Source organism: Rattus norvegicus, chromosome 10 (assembly GCF_036323735.1).
Source record: "Rattus norvegicus strain BN/NHsdMcwi chromosome 10, GRCr8, whole genome shotgun sequence".
Taxonomy (NCBI): domain Eukaryota; kingdom Metazoa; phylum Chordata; class Mammalia; order Rodentia; family Muridae; genus Rattus; species Rattus norvegicus.
In genome coordinates, this window is record NC_086028.1 from 17,719,798 (window position 1) to 17,736,880 (window position 17,083).

At 44.8% G+C, this 17,083-nt stretch overlaps 1 long non-coding RNA gene across 1 annotated transcript; it reads right to left on the reverse strand.

The window, feature by feature from the left end:
* Nucleotides 1-5,932: 5,932 nt before the first annotated feature.
* LOC120095062 (uncharacterized) lies at nt 5,933-16,809 on the reverse strand. The gene is made up of 2 exons (XR_005490110.2): nt 16,516-16,809; nt 5,933-8,571 (listed from the first exon to the last, which is right to left on the reverse strand). It is a non-coding gene; the product is annotated as an uncharacterized LOC120095062 (long non-coding RNA).
* Nucleotides 16,810-17,083: the final 274 nt, after the last annotated feature.

The following is a 17,083-nucleotide window of genomic DNA, read 5'->3' on the forward strand; positions in this document are numbered from 1 at the left end:
AGACTTAGAACATTAAGCCCTGATCAAATGATCAAAGGACGAGCTTCAGGCTGTGGTGGTGTTGGGGCTATGGTTACCACAGCGGACTCAGCCCAGCAGGATAACAGTCTCCCTGCTCACTCGGCTGCATCTCCCCCCACCCCACCCCCATCCCCGGAGATGAGAGAGGCAACCAAGGAGGAAATGGAAGAAGGTGTGTGGTGGATGCTGTGGACGCTCCTCCCGGCTCCCCACTCCTTGTACAGGAGATAGAACCCAGAGCCTTAGGCAGAAGCCCTATTACTGAGCTTCTCCACGGCAGTCCAGATCCCCTTTTGTGGTTTGCTCTACCCATGTTTGTGGCTTTTGTCTTAGCAGTCCCTTCAAAGGGCTGCTTCGGGGACTACCAAGGAGCCTTTGCCCACAGGCACCGAGAGGTAAAACTGCCTGGGAACAAACATCCGCCCACCCTGAAATGGGTCTTAGGCAGGCACCCAGTGGAGTGGGAGTATGAAAGTCCTGCTCCCTCACAACAAGTCGGAACAAACCCCAAGGCGTGGTTGACAGTCTTAAGCTCCCCGTGGGATCAAGCTGTAGCTCTCCCGCCCCCACCTCCCACCCCTTGCTCTTCCTACCCCTCCCTCTCTGGCTTCTGTTCAGTTTCCAGTCTCCCTCGAGAGGGTTTCCTTAACAGAGCACCTGCACCCAGTTCCCCAAGGACTACTTAGGACCTGTGGAGCTGGTATCTCTAAGAAACAGTGAGGTTTTGGAATCGGGGCACAGTGGCTGGACAGGGCAGGACTCTCAGTGATGGTAAGTGGGATGTTGGCACACCCAAATGCTCTAACAGGAATACGGCATAAATGCCCTCTGGTAAATTAGAGTGGGTCATCCCGGCTTGTGCCCCAGAAGCAGTGATAAGGAAGACTACAGAGTTAATTCCTTGTCGCGGGATAGTTGCCGGTTTTCTTTTTATTTTTTTGGAAGAGTTAAAACACAGGCTCAGGTCAGACACTCACTTTAAGACAAGATGTGGCCGTGTAAAGCCTTCCTCCGCAGCTTTAAGAAGACTGTTGGGGCTGGGGATTTAGCTCGGTGGTAGAGCGCTTACCTAGGAAGCTCAAGGCCCTGGGTTCGGTCCCCAGCTTCGGAAAAAAAGAACCAAAAAAAAAAAAAAAAAAAAAGAAAAAGAAGACTGTCATCGGCCTAGTAATTAAAGAGTTGACATCAGTTCATCAAAGAGATGTTCACACTCATGCTTATCACAGCACCTTTCACAATAGTGAAGAACTGGAGCTGACGTAAATGCCCATCAACAGGTGGATAGGGAAAGAAGAGGTCTAGATACACACTGGAATACCAATCAGCCCTAAGAGAGGAAGGATTCCCTCTACATAGGTGGGGATGGTGAGACGGGCACCCAAAGGGAAATCCTACAAATTCTCTTATTGGTGGGATCTACAGCAGACCTGGGGTTTCAGCGGTAGGGGAAGAAGAAATGGCAAGATGATGACCAAAGAATACAAAATCCTAAGGAGGAAGAAACATCACCTCTTCTCTCCAGTCTTTTTGCACAGCCTGCTGGAGGGCCAGCCAGGGCTGGAGCATGTGTTCAGCTAGCAGCTCTTTGGGGAATCTGTGTTCCAGGACTGTGATCACTCATATTTGGGTCCAGAATAACCTGTTTCTTATTCCCTTTGAAATGAGAGCTGGGGGTTGGGGATTTAGCTCAGTGGTAGGGCATTTACATAGCAAGAGCGAGGACCTGAGTTCAGTGTTTTGCCCTGAGGGCAGGATGGGGCCGTGAAAAAGGAAAAGAGAGAGAGAGAGAGAGAGAGAGAGAGAGAGAGAGAGAGAGAGAGAGAAGAGAAGAGAAGAGAAGAGAAAAAAGGCAAAGAGGAGACAGAGAAGAGAAAGAGGAAGAGAGGAAGAGAGAGGAAAAAAGAAGAGGAGGAAGGGGGTTGGGGATTTAGCTCAGTGGTAGAGCGCTTGCCTAGGAAGCGCAAGGCCCTGGGTTCGGTCCCCAGCTCTGAAAAAAAAGAAAAAGAAAAAAAAAAAAAAAAAGAAGAGGAGGAAGAAGAGGGGGAGAGGTGGAGGAGAAGGAGGAGGAAGAGGAGGTAGAAGAGGAGGAATTATTCAAGACAGGGTTTCTCTGTGTAGCCTTGGCTGTCCTGAAACTCACTATGCAGACCAGGCTGGCTTCGAACTCACAGAGATCTGCCTACCTCTGCCTCTTGGGATTAAAGGCATGTGCCACCATGCCCAGCTAGGGTTTGTTTTTATAAAAATGATGCCTTTACCTGCTGAGCCATCGTGCTGGCTCTTGGAGCCTTTATCATTGTTTAAGCACAGGATCGCATGATAGGGGCTGGAGAGAGGACTCCACTGGACAGGCTCACAGCCCCAAAAGAGAACAGGGCACTAGATTTTCTCTGTTTCTGGACGAGTAAGAGTGGAGAGAATGGATATCCATGTCTCACTTCTGAGTTTAGAGGGAACACTGAGTCTTTCTCCATTCAGCACTGAGTTTGGTATGGTATAGGTTTGTTGCCCGTAGCCGTGTGTAGTGGCTATTCCTGGTTGTCAACCTGACTGTATCTGGAATGAAGTACAATCCAGAATTGGAAGGCTCACCTGAGATCCTGATCTTGAGGCTGGGAGATACAAGTTTCTGACCTGGATCTTGGTACGGAGATCTTGAGGCAAAGTGGCTATGAATCCCAGGAGCTTACGGCAAGGGGATCTCTGAGTTCAAGGTCACCCGGGACAAAGCAAGTCCCAGACCCAGGAGTGGTGGTACACACCTTTAATGTGGGACACACCTTCTGCTGGAGCTTTACATAAGGACATTGGAAGAAGGAAGAGTCTTTCTTTTTTGCCTGCCTGCTTGCCTCAGGGGACTGAGCCACCACTAGATCCTTGGACTTCCATCCACAGTTGCTGCTGACCATTGTTGGAGAGTTGGACTACAGACTGTAAGTCATCAACCAATTCCCTTACTATATAGAGCCTCCCCATAAGTCCTGTGACTCTAGAGAGCCCTGACTAAGACACCATGTCTACATTAAGGTATGTTCCTTCCACTCCAAAATCTTCTGCTGGAGATTTTATCATGAACAGATGGTGGACTTTGTCGAAGGCCTTTTCTGCAACTTCTGTGGTGATGTGACTTAAGTCTCATGAGTCCTTTGTGTGCTGGGTCACGTTCATGAATTTTATGTATATTGAACCATCCTTACGTCCCTGGAGCCAAACCAACACAGTTGTGGTAAATGATCTTTCTACTGTTGTCATCAAATTCAGCTTGAGAGTATTTTTAAAAAATTCTTTTTAGTGTGTGTGTATGGATATTTTTGATTGCGTGTGTGTCTGTCTGCATACCATGTGAATGCACGGTGATCAGAGGCCAGAAAGTGGCATTGTGTCCCCTTGGAACTGGAATTGGGGGTGACAAGAGCCCACATAAGTGCTGAGAATCAAATCTGGGTCCTTTACTGAGAACTTTTTGGCGTTAATATTCACCATGAAAATTTGTTTTAGGTTTGTGCTGTATGAGTGCCTACATTTAAAACATTCTTATGTTTGTACCATTAAGTGTTTCCCCCTCCTAGAGTTAGTACATCCACTAACTAGGAAAGGAGCCTTGAATCCGAAAAGCAAACCCATTCAAAACTGAGGAAAAAATAAAACGAAAACAAATACAAAACCAAAAACTTGGGATACCTCTAACCCAGGAAGACTTGGAACCAAAAAAAAAAAAAAAAAAAAAGACACTGAAAGCTGGAATCCCGTGGGGGACTCAGGAGCGTGCTGCTGCTCCTGGCCTGGTATGGATTCAAACTCAGGTCTTCTTGCTTTTCCAGCAAACTTCACTAACTGAAGCTCACCCCTAGTCCCTGAAGGGCCTTTCTAAAATGGAGAATCACCACTGCTCTGGGAGTGCTAAGCAGAAATGTTTCCTCAGCATCTCCTTCCCCTTCTTCACTGATGTGCAAGTTTTCGCCCCACCTCTCCCCTTCTCTCTCCTTAAAATGTGTCACCAAGAACAGAGTATCAGCGTTCTGAGGTTCTCTGACTTAAGCTGTGGCCCCAATCTCTGGGAAAGGAGAGCTCCCTGAACACTGCAGTCCCTCCAGGATAGACTGGGGTCTTTCCTATTGTGCTTTGTGACCGTTTGTATCTTACTTCCCTATTGAAGCAGGGGTTCTTGTTGGTACTCACCTTTTCTGAGAGCTCTTACTCTCCAGTTTACTCCCTGCAGGGTCTAGCCCACCGTGGCTGCCATCTTCCTCTACCCTGTGAGATAATTTTCTCCTTCATTTCTTTTCATTTTGGATTGGACTACATTTCTCAGACACAATCCCAGCCAGACCCGCTTGCTTTTGTCTTCCACGTGTATACGGATTTCAAAATTACTTCTTTGTGTACCTGAATTTCAAAGTTACATTTGTCTATGCGTTTATATGTCTATACAGTCCTATGCATTTCTGTCGTGATAGCGCATACGGACCCAAAGCAACTTGTAGGAGGTAAGTGTTTATTTCACTTACAGATTGTGGTGCATCCTCAGAGAAAGCCAATGCAAGAACTCAAAGCAGGAACTTAGGGAGAAGCCGTGGAAGACACTGCTTCCTGGCCTCCTCTCCATGTTCTCCATGGTTTACTCGTACATGCTTATACAGTCCAGGATCACCTGTCCAGAGGTGGCACTGCCCACATGGGCTGCACCTTTCCACACTATTATTAACCAATACCCCCACAAACTTGCATACAGGCCAATCTGATGGAGGCAATTCTTCTATCGAAGTTCCCTCATCACAGGTGACTGTAGCTTATGTGTGCATGTGTGTGTGTGTGTGCATATGTGTGGATGTGTATGTGTGTTTGTGCCTGCATGTGCGTGTGCTTGTGTGTATGAGTACATGTGTGTTTGTATACACAAATGCATATTTGTGTGTGTTCATATGTGTGTGTATTTGTGTGCATGTTGTGTGCATGCATGCATGTGTATGGATATATATGCGTGTTTGTGTGAGTGCCTGCGTGTGTGTTTGTGTGCATGTGTGTGTTTGTATATGTGAATCCATGTTTGTGTCATGCGTGTGTGTGTGTGTGTGTGTGTGTGTGTGTGTGTGTGTGTGCAGGCATGCACAAGTCAGTGCAGTTGTAGAGGTCAGAGGACAACTTGCAGGAGCTGGTTTTCTCCTCCCATCATGTGGGGTTACCAGAGATTGACCTCAGGTCATCAACCTTGGCAGCAAGGGCTTTTACACATCAAGTCATTTTATCAACCTCAAATTGATAATTGTTGTTTTTCTGAAAGCCACTGATGATTTGGTTGTGTGTCTGGCTGTTTCAGCATTCTTGGAGTTGGTGGCCTAGCACTTAGCATCTCTTGGAAGAATCGCATTGGCTCTTTCTGGTGTTTCTGTGTTGTATTTTGTACTCTGTTGTTTTGAGGATTTCCCTCAGTCTTATCTGGTTGCCTCAGTGAACAGCCTTGTTTTGGGGGCTCAGTCTCCAGGAGCACTCAGAGAGGGGAGAACAAACTACTCCCATAGCGGTAACACCCAAACCAACTAGATAACGGAAAAGCAAGCAATTGTATTCAGTTGAAGCCAACTGGTCATAGATCAGAAGATGGCAAAAAGAGTGTGTGTGTGTGTGTGTGTGTGTGTGTGTGTGTGTATATATATATATATATATATATATATATATATATAGAGAGAGAGAGAGAGAGAGAGAGAGAGAGAAAATGGTTCAAAGATTTTAAAAAGAGATGAGAGGATTAAAAATCATACATTAAAACATGAGGAAATGAAGTGAACCATTTAAAAAAAAGTGTAATTATTCAACCAAACAGGTATGGCAGGCATTTTAAAAGTATACTTAAGTGAACAAAAAAAAGTACCAGTTTCCTTTTCATTAAAGATATCAGTTATGTCAATGAAGGTGAAAGTTAACAGCTGACTGAACATTATTGTTCCTGTGACCTGGCAAGTTTCCTTTGGAGAGGTCACAGAGCACACACTGTTTACTTTTGCCTCCCTCACTGTGTCTCTAGGCTAGCAACCAAAGGGAGTGGTTTGTGGGCACAGCCAGTTTCGCCCTTGGCCGCCTTGCTCCAGGATGGGCTGTGCTGGAACACAGGTTTTAAGGCATCGATTTACTGGGGGATGATTTTGTCTGCACACTCCTAAGGCGCCATTGGTACTGGAGTTTCTGACTTAGATCTAGGTCTCTAGTGCCTTCCTAGATGGATGATGTGGGGCCAGGGGGACCCAGTGGGGCTAAGCTCAAGGGGAAGTAGGGGGACCCTGGGTCCTGCCTCCTCTTCTGAAACTCCCATACAAACACCTCTTGCAGCCTTGCACCTGCCTGTTCTCCTCTTATGCCTTCTCAATAATCCCCTTTGTATTTCAAAACAGCTTCTCGCTGCATGGAACTCTGAGCATTTTGACTCGGTCTACCCACTCTTTTATAACCAACATTTGGCGTGCCAGCTATGACTTTGGTTACAGTTCCAAGAGACAGGGAAATACTGTGACTTGGACTTAAAGATGGCTCCTGGACACTGCATTTGGGTTACGTGCTGGGAAGACAAATTCCCTCAGGGCCACGTGCTGTGCAGATTCCGGGGCCCTTTTCTTTTTATGAGACCTCTGGTGTTTTCTGGTTTTCGTTTCTTTTGCTCCCACCCATGGCTGTGTGCTCTTACCAAAGTTTCTTGAATTTTTCTCAGTTCTGTTTTTTACAACTAAACGATAATACCCACTTATCTTCTCATCTATCAAAATCTATCTGTCTATCTGTCTGTCTGTCTATCTATCTATCTATCTATCTATCTATCTATCTATCTATCTATCTATCTATGAATGACAGCTCTGACTGTCCTGGAACTTGTTTGATAGACCAGGATGGCCTGGTACTTGCCTGTCTCTGCCTCCTAAGTGCTGTGATTAATGGTGTGCACCAACTACATATTTTTCTGGAAAGAAAGTCATCCTATTTTTTTTCTTACATCAAGCGCATTGAGACAAACCTAATACATATTTCTTTTGTTTGGAAGTCTTTTATTACTATGTTAGACTTCCCTCCTGAGTGTTGCTATAATTCTTATCTTGTACAGATTTTATTAGCATTACATCATTTAAATACAGGATTCGTTAAAATCATTTGAGTAATATTTCTGCACATGAATATCGCTTGCTGATGATGATAGAATTTGCATTATTTTTATTTTTTGTTAGTAGTGAGAAAACCTGTTCACACACGAGTGTAACTTGTCTCAGCCACATTATGAGACCTCTTAGAATTCTAAATTATGTCAAAAATTACACGGTGGGAACTGTCCTGCATTCGTCATGCAGGCGTCCATTGTCTGGTGATTTCCGGAGGAGTACTTGAGCTTCCCTCCGAAAGGGCTGAGGTTCCTGCACTCCTGTCTCCTGTATCTCCCGCTGATCAGGGAACTGTGGTCCAGCTACTACCTCCCCGTGGGCCCTTTTCCCTTCAACTCTATCTTCCTTGGCTTCATCCTCTGTGTGGGCAGCTTCATCCTGGCCATCCTTTTGAGAATTCAGATCAACCCTCAGAGCAAGGTAGACTTCCGGGCTCAGAGAAAGGTCGACTTCCGGCCTGTGCTGGTCTCTGCCTGAGTTATCCTGAAGCTTTTAATGAACTGTGTTGGCTGAACTTCTCCAGTGGACATAGTTGTGGAGACTGGCAGAAATGCTCACTGTTTGTCATGCCCTAGATAAGAATTCTTGAGAGGGCAGCTCGTTGGACATATAGATTCTTCAGCAGTGTGCTTAACCGTGACTATGATTGGGCATCAGGTGGACAATCCAGGGAACTCCCTTCGTTCTCTTAGACCAGCTTTGCAGTGCACATCTGTTAGTACAGAATCTACTTTCCTTTACGTGTAACCATTCCCTTTCCAAATTAAAAGTTTCTACCACATCTTTTTTTTTTTTTTTTTGTTCTTTTTTTTCGGAGCTGGGGACCGAACCCAGGGCCTTGCGCTTCCTAGGTAAGCGCTCTACCACTGAGCTAAATCCCCAGCCCCGTTTCTACCACATCTTAAAAACAAAAACAATTCGGTCCCCAGCTCCGAAAAAAAGAAAAAAAAACAAAAAACAAAAAACAAAAACAAACAAACAAACAAAAAAGCCAAAAACAAAACCCCCAAATAGCAACCTACCAGCAAAATCATTATTTTTGTCTTTTTTTTTGCATTTAATTTCATGTGTATAGGTAATTTGGCTGCATGTATGCCTGTACACCAGAAGAGGGCACTGGATTTCCTGGAATTTGAATTGCAATTATAATTGGCCATGTGGGTGCTGGGGATCGAACTTGGTCCTCTGGAAGAACAGCCAGAGTTATTAACTGCTTAGCTGTCTCTGCAGCCCTTGGGTCAATTCTTCGGGATAGGATCTTGCTGCGGTGCCTTGGCTGGCCTTGGGCTCCTGGGCTCATACAGTCTTCCTGCCTGTTTTCTACGCAGCTGGAACTCTTGGAACATGGCACCACCATGTCCAGGTACTCTTAAGTTTGTTTCAGCCTTAGTTTCATATTCCTCTGATGTTGCTGTCAACAACAACAAAAAAAATTAGAAACCATTTGACTGATGGGAGGTTGTGTATTTTTGTTTTGTTCCTTTTTGAGATCGGGATCTCGCTATGTTGCTTAGGCTGGCGTGGAACTCCTGCCTCAGCCTCCAAGGTAACTAACTGTAGGTATGTGCTACCACACCCACCTAAAAGGCTTTTAAAAATGTAGGTGCTTTTTGTGTGTGAAGTATGCCAAAATGGCTTTTCTAACATTTTTTTTCCTCTTTGCTGTATTCTTAGTGGTAAGAACTAAGTCAACAGCCTCATAGCTCATTTACATAGGCTTTTTTCTTTTTTCTCTTTTCTTTCTTTTTCTTTTTTCTTTTTTTCGGAGCTGGGGACCGAACCCAGGGCCTTGCACTTGCTAGGCAAGTGCTCTACCACTGAGCTAAGTCCCCAACCCCTTGTTTTGTTTTGTTTTGTTTTTTGTTTTGTTTTTTTTACAGTTTAATATATTTTAATAGCAAACTTACAGGAACAGCAAAGAAGACAGACAACATTAAAGACATGTACTCGCATGTAGGACAACTCCATTAGAAAAGTATAGTGAATGGATGGAATCTACTGTATGGTATAATGATACAAACACCATTTAGTTGCTGTCAATAAGAAACTTACTTATCTAAAAAAAAAAATCCAAATGCTGGCATTGTCTAGAAAATTTTAACAGGTTTATTTATAATTGTTATAAAGTTGAACTGTTGAAATGTGTTCTCTGAAACGTTTTGCTTGCACTAATGCTTTACATCTTGCATTTATATTAAAAATTCACACAAAAATGAACGTGGAGAAACTGCCAATACTTGATTCTGTCCCTTATGTTTCCCCTTGCAATTATATACTTAGGTACCTTTGACCCCATGGAAAAACCTCTAATACTCAGAACTACTGATAACAGGAAGCAGAGGGAATTTTTTTGTTTTTGTTTTTGTTTTTTGAGAATTAAATGTTTCCCCTCATAGTGGACTCTTAAGCACGTTCTCTGCATATGCGGCGTGCTAGTTGGCTATCTTTTGGCATAATTGTTACGCGTTTGGCATGGATAGCACACAGGTTGATATCTTCAAAAAGGCCAACCAGATAGGCTCACTTGCCGCCTGCAGAGCACCAATCGCTGCTCTCTGGAAGCGCAGGTCTGTTTTGAAGTCCTGAGTAATTTCTCGCACCTGACGCCGAAAGGGGAGCTAGCGAATCAGAAGTTCAGTGGACTTTTTTTTTTGGAGCTGGGGACCGAACCCAGGGCCTTGCGCTTCCTAGGCAAGCGCTCTACCACTGAGCTAAATCCCCAACCCCTCAGTGGACTTCTGATAGCATCTGATTTCACGGAGTGCCACAGTACCAGGCCTGTAACGATGAGGTTTCTTCACCCCTCCACTAGAGGGTGCACTCTTGCGAGCGGCTTTTTTTTAAAAAAATATTTATTTATTTATTTAATGTATAAGTACACTATAGCTGTCACACCAGAAGAAGGTATCGGAGCTCATTACAGATGGTTGTGAGCCACCATGTGGTTGCTGGGATTTGAACTCAGGACCTCAGGTCTTAACCACTGAGCCATCTCCCCAGCCCCGCGAGCGGCTTTTGTAACCAGTTGTTTCCTAGGTGCTTTACCACTGGTGGATTTGCGAGCAGTCTGCTTTGTACAAGGCCATGGTATGGGCACCTTGTTTTTTCTCTTTTTCTTTTTTTTCTTTTTTTTTTTTTTCCGGAGCTGGGGACCGAACCCAGGACCTTGCGCTTCCTAGGCAAGCACTCTACCACTGAGCTAAATCCCCAACCCCGGGCACCTTTTTACTTACCCCCTTTCCCTTTGGCTGGAGCTCAGCAAGGGAGGCTGGGCTGGTGTTAGAGAGTGGCGGCAGTGTGGCGAAGGCAGCCTTACTTAGGCTTTTAAGTGACTACATATTTTACAGTGGGAGCCATCACATATGGCTTACCAAATCCTTTCCTACCCTCCTATCTTGTAGCTAGACATGAAAACCAGGGCCTTATATTTCCTGTTTTCTATTACACTCAAAGAGCATGTATGCAGCCCCTCTACCAGCTTTTTGGAGCCAATGCTAGGTGCTAGCCAATGACTGATGAGCATGAAGGGTGTGCATCTGAGATCTGGTAGTCACCGGCTAGTGAGCCACCTCTGCATGTTGCTTCCCTATAATACTAGAGACCGTGTTTCCCAGATTGTGCACGTTAAGGATACAGTTAGATTACCGACACACGTGGGCATTTGTCTATTGGTGGGGCTGTTTCTGCTACAGAAGCTTAGAATCATGTCAGCTTGCCCTGGCCATTAAGACACTTCTCTGAATTCTTCTCCTCTGTGTTTCTGCTTAGGACAAGACGCAGAGAGATTTGTGTGCAGGATGGGGAGCTTGGGAGGGAGGTGCTGGTCGTATGTTGTTCATGCACCACACATCAGTAATCTGTGCAATCTGCAATCCCAGTCGTCCTTTAAGTTCCTTCTCTTGACTCCTGGCTCTGAGTGTGCATGCAGTTCTTCAACAGGGCCTCCGACTAGAACACGGCAAGACTCACCGACCCCAGTGTGCACTGCACATCACTTCCCCTTCTTGCTGACCCCACCTTGAAACCCAGCTCAAGGTAACAGCTTCACTAAGTGTTTGCCGGGGCAGGCAAAGACATGAAGTCAGTTCCTAGTTTTAAAAGCTCCTCAATACACTCTGGTTCTGATTCCCTGATTTTTTTTTCTTTTCATTTGCATTTAAAATGTTATTGGGGCCAGGCAGTGGTGACATGCACTTTTAATTACAGCACTTGGATCTCTCTGAGTTCGAGGCCAGCCTGGTCTACAGAGTGAGTTCTAGGACAGCCAGGGCTACACAGAGAAACCTTCTCCCAAAGATCCAAACCAAACAAAATGTTATTGGGGCAGGAGAGGTGGCTTAGCAATTAAGAATGCTTGCTGCTCTTGTAGAGAACCTGGGTTTCGCTCTCAGCATCTTGGTAGTGGCTTACAACCATCTGTAACTTCAGTTCTTGGGGGCCTTGATGTCCTCTTCTGGCTCCTGGGTACCAGACATGAATAGAGTGTGCAGACAAAATACTCACACACATAATTTGTGTTCACATATGTGTGAGTCCATATTTGCCACTGTGCACACAGGAAAGTTGGAGGACAACATGCAGAAGTGAGTTCTTTCCTTTATAGCTCCTGTAGGTCCTGGGAGTGAAATCAGTAGTCAGGGTTTGTGGCAAATGGCTTTACCCACTGAAGTCATCTTAATGCCCCCCCCCTCTAAGACAGAGTCTTGTGTGGCTGGCCTTGAACTCACAATGTAGCTGAGGATGTTCACGATGGCTTTGGATTCCTCACCATCCTGCTCGTCTCCCTATTGCTGGCATGTACTTCCACACCCAACTCCTGACTGGGTTCTGGCTAATACACAAGACTGGTTTGCTGTTGTGACCCAGTAGATTCTGGACAACCTCCCTTTATGCTTTCATTTGCAGGTGTCCTATTTAACATAAGCTTAAAGAGTTTGAAAACTATAAATATTAATTTCAGTACATATTTGGGAGTAGATTGATAGAAGTAATGTTTTTATTTATGCAGTTTAAAATGTATCTCCCTGGTACAGAAAAGATGGCTCTGTAGTTAGGGGTGGGCGCTGTTCTTGCAGGGGACCCGAGTTCAGGTCCCAGCGCCTATGTCAGGCTTCACCTCTGGCCTCCACAGATGCTTGCACTTATGTGCACACAGACACACACTCACATACGTAACTCACTGGTCAGCCAGATCAGGCACTCTCTTTGTCACAGTTATCTTTTTCCTCAATTTTATCGATAAATAAAGATATGTAATCTTATTGTATGGGTAAAATAAGATTATATTGCTTTTAATCCATCTTACTAATACTCTTTGCTAAAGGTCTCAAAAGATATTAGTTGGAAATGAAACTAATCAAGAGGTTACTCAGTATAATCATCACCTTATAGTATATTTTAATTTTAATTAATTTAATTAATTTAATTTGGATTAAATAATTGAATTAATTGAATTTAATTGATTAATTGAATTATGGATTAAAATATACTATTTTACAATGTTACCCTATGAAAACCTTCCACAGAGTCACAGGGCTGGGGACTGAGGAGGGAGGGTTCAGTGGGTAAGAGTGCATTCTATGTAAAGCAAGAGGACTTGAGTTTGAGTCTCCAGCATCCCTGTAGAAGCCAGAGATAGCTGCACATGCCTATAACCTCAGGGTGGAAACAGGTACTCCCCAGGAGCTCACAGGCCAGTCAGCTGAGGTCAGACAGTGAGCTTCAGGTTTAGTGAGAGACCTGTTATGGAGGACACCTGATGGCCTCCCCTGGCTTTCTGTGTGTGCCTGCGTGTGTATGTGCGCATGCATGCCCACACACATACACATGTAAATATAACACATACATAACAGATAAATAAAAATATGTAAAAAAAGATAGACATAAATTCTATTAAGAGTTCGTGTTGTTTTGATTGGAAGTGATCTCATAGAATCTACTGTTTACATGAGTTGGCTCCCCTGACCCCCAGTGTGACAACTATTTCCTAACAGTCTGGAAAGAACATGACTTCATACAGTCTCTGAGGGTCAGGAACCCATGATTTGCAAGCTCTGTACTCTATTGAAGGAATACAAGCTGGGGCAGGGGAGTTGGTAACTTACTGAGGTGCACTGACCTGACTACTTCAGCTGGGAGGTGGTGCTGATATTGAGAATGGAGTTGTGGAGGGGGGGGAGAAAGAGAAGAGGGAGAGAGAATGAACACACATTATTCAGACAGACAGGCAGGCAGACACCCCATCACCTCCATGCATATACAGAGTGAGGTGGAATGAACACATGCGAGACAGTCTGTAGGACATTTGCTGCTTGGGTCACCAAAGCAATAAGAGAAGAAGGTCCAGCAGAGGCAGGGCCAGGAGCCCTTTCACTCTGCCACAGCTGTGCTCTGTGCTGATGAAGTGAAGCACAGTCCACGTGCTCCAGCATCTCCAAGGATGGCAAGGACAGGCTGTTACCTCACACTGTGCGGTATGCGCCTTCTGCCATGGCCATCTGAGGTATGCACTCTGATGTCTGTCGAGGCCTCAGTGTCATGCTGAGGGTCACAGATCTGCACCTCTTCCCTGTCAGCACCTTGCAAAGCTTGGCCCAGATCTGTCTGCAGCTCTGGACGGAAACTGCCTTATGACTTTCTGCCGTTGTCTATGGTCAGATCTGATCACCAGCTAGCACCAAGCCTGAAGCAGTAAGAACCTGCACACCCAGGTCTAAGAGGCCCAGGCAAGCAGGCCAGCCTTGGCTGGGCTTGTGCGAGTCTTCTGTCATAAACACGCTTTTTAAAAACCCCTTGAGAGTTTGGAGTTCAAGGCAATATGAGTTTTCTTTTTCTTTTCAGGAGGCATATGGTTTTAATTAAAGGACGGAAACTTTGAGGCTTTCTGATGCCAGGGGTTGCAAGCTCAGATATCCTCAGGGATTTAGCATTCCAATGAGAAGCATGCAGATTGCTATAGTGTGAATGTGGCACCAAGGCTCTGGTTGAAACGGAGAGTCCCCATCGTGAGGGCGTCTACTCTCATCAATCACTTAACCCCCTTCCTATACTAATGGGCTAATAAGGGAGTTGCTGGACTGTGGAGTGAGCTTCCTCTGGTTACCTTGCTCTAGCATTTTGTCACATGACAACCACTGTTTGCAATGACCCTATGAGGGTACTGACCTACGACAAGCAGATGCTGACACTGTGCTCTTGCCATGAACTAAATCAAGTTTCTTTTTTTTCGTTCTTTCTTTTCTTTTTCCATAAGACAGGGTTTCTCTGTGTAGCCCTGGCTAACTTGGAACGCACTTGAATTCTACTTCTGTCTCCCAAGTGCTGGGATTAAAGGGTGTGCCACCACTGCCCAGCTTCTTTAGTGTGTGTGTGTGTATTATATGTGTGTGTATATACATATATATGCATATATATCGTTCATTTTCACATATTCTAATACAGTAGCAAAAAATGGGCTGAGACACACGTAACAGTACAAGGAGTAATGGCGATGGTGGGACCTTACTTATGGTTGATACTGAGCCACTTCGTGCTGTTGTCATAGATCTCTCAGATATTCTCATTTTTCAAGAGGAGTTAAAACACAGATTTTAAATGTGAAGTTGAAGATGTAATTTTTTTTTAAAAACTCTGTGTGTGTTCAGGTGTGTGCACAGGCATGCAGCTGCCTGCAGGGACTACCAGAGGGCATTAGTTCTAGAACAGGAGTTCCAGGCAGTTGTGAGGTACCCAGTATGGAGCTGAACTCAACACCTGCAGGAGCAGAAAACGCTCTTAGCCATTGGGTCCATCTCTTTAGGCCCCCTAAGGTGTGAAACTTTTTTTTTTTTTTTTTAAGGTGTGAAACTTTTAACTGACTGATTTCGCCAGTGCTATGGGTTCAACCCAGGGCCTTCAGGTTAGGAATATGCCAGAGTTTTTTGTTTTGTTTGTTGGTTTGTTTTGTGACATAGTTTCTCGGTTTAACAGCCTAGAACTCCTTTTTAGATCAGGCTGGCCTTGAACTCAGAGATCCACTTGCCTCTGTCTCCTCCCAAGTGCAGGGATTAAAGGTGTGTGCTACCACACTTAGTGTGTGACTTTTTAAAAAAAAAATGAATATGGTAGTTTAGGCTAAAACAAACACATGGGAAGTTCATACTCATCCTGTGCTCCCCTACATGCTATCTCATATGAAAGGTACTGACAACTTCAAGGTCTTGGTTGGCTGTTAAATTGGTGAACTCCAATAAACTAGTCTTTCGGTATTCATAGAACTTCCCACACTTGCTATGGGCTTGGACATGACTTGCTTTGACCAGTGCAGCAATCAGAAAGCTTGATAACCATTTGCTGATGGGTCCTGTCCTGTTTTGAACCCACCTTCCAGAAGCTTGAGAGGCTCCAGAAGATGAGATATCATTTTGAAGGTGTTCCCAGCTGATTAAAGCCCCATGTGTAACCTCAGCTTACATCACATTGGTCCAGATGAGCTTGGTTAATTTACATAATTGTATAAAATAATAAGCCATTGTTATTCTAAGCCACCACACCTTGGGATGGAGGATTATGTTGCAATAGGTAACTGAAACAGAGGTCATTTAACCTAACCTCATTACGCTACTGACTGTCCCAAACCCAGAAAGGGAGGAGAGTTTGGGGAAATCCAGACAGCAAGGTATTGGCAGTAACTCTAATTCTGGGCTTTTCCCAGGTGTTTTTCTTTCAATCTCTTGGTGAAAGCCACTAGATAAAGATTCTAACATTTCAGACTCTAACTGCAGGGAATTTATACTGTGGTTTAGATGCATACAGATTACTGTAATGCCTTGCTTGCTCTTTGGAAATGGGAAGAGTTCTAAGTCATCCACTTTACAGGGGCAAAGAATTGAAACACACTTGAGAAGCAGGAAAGCTTCTCAAGTCACTGCTACTGTGAAGTGGGTTGGGTACAATGAGCCAGGCCCTCGAGATACACGATAATAGCCAGAGCTTGGTTTCTACAGCCAGATCTCCAGTAAAACATAAACAACTTCACAGACCATTAACATTAGACAAGGCCACAGAACGGCCTTATCTTATGGATCAAGACAAAAACAAGACCACTCCATAATTACTCGTGAACACAGATAAAACATGAACATTGTCTAAGCCCCTGACACACGGCTACAAGAGGCTGTCATCAATTACTGGATTAGTTTCAATCTAATATAACTTCCCATAGATAAGGTGTCCAACCTTATTACCCCCACTTCCTGGCAGTATGCGCTCCAGAGCCCCTTCAAATCCTTTTCTACATTACCTAATGTCTCTTACTGAGACGTCCATGATTCATCGTGGTGCATGTTCTCTTCTAGTTCAGCTAAAATAAACCCACCTTGTTTAACTACAGCGTATTCCTGGGGGTTTTTGGTTTGAGGGTACTGACAACTTGGAGGGCACACAGAGTTAAGAGGAAGAGTTCACTGGAAGTCTCTAGATGTGTTTCTTCACAGCATTTCTAACTCTTGGTGAATGTCTGCTGTCTTCCCATTAGAATTAAGCTTCACGAGAACAGAGGTCTCGCCTGTCATTTCCAGAGCTTAGGGCAGTACTAGTAGCAACGGAATGCTTAAAAATGTCTTCAAAATGATCAGCTTCTTTCTCATGGCTCAGCTACTTCCAGTGTAGCAGCTCTCCATACATCTGTTTCCCAACTCAAGCCTCCAAACTTTTCCTCTTGAGATGTCCATCTTCCCTTGGTTGGATCTTCGGGCTCACAGACCCCTCCCACACCTCCTGGTGCAACCTCGGACCCACCTGTCTCCACCATCTGTCCCTACCAAGTGTAATACACCGGGCGGCCGCGCAAGCACCTAGACGACCAGTGGGCACTGCAGACAACTACTGCGCATGTGCGGAAATCGGTCGCACCGCAAAGATCTCAGACAAGTGAGGAGTTGCCT